The following is a 269-nucleotide window of genomic DNA, read 5'->3' as shown; positions in this document are numbered from 1 at the left end:
TCGTGTGTTCATGTTGTTTTTTTGCTTCTCGTAACATTTGTCTGGCCATATCATTCCCTGAGCCTGTCGTGACACAAGACGATTCCCCCTTGTCAATATTCTCCCTTCCGGCCGTAGACTCCGCAGTTCGTCTCGCCATTTATCTCGCGTCAGCCGGAGGTCCTACGAGAGTGCCAGTCAGAGCGGCATCAGTCTCCGGCGAGGACTGTCTCGTTTGGCCTCGCGAGATTTACGAGAGCCGCGACAGGTGGGAGTCGGCGCGGGACTCT

This window comes from Penaeus monodon, chromosome 25, assembly GCF_015228065.2.
Source record: "Penaeus monodon isolate SGIC_2016 chromosome 25, NSTDA_Pmon_1, whole genome shotgun sequence".
In the NCBI taxonomy this organism is placed as follows: domain Eukaryota; kingdom Metazoa; phylum Arthropoda; class Malacostraca; order Decapoda; family Penaeidae; genus Penaeus; species Penaeus monodon.
Note: the sequence above shows the minus strand (reverse complement) of the source record.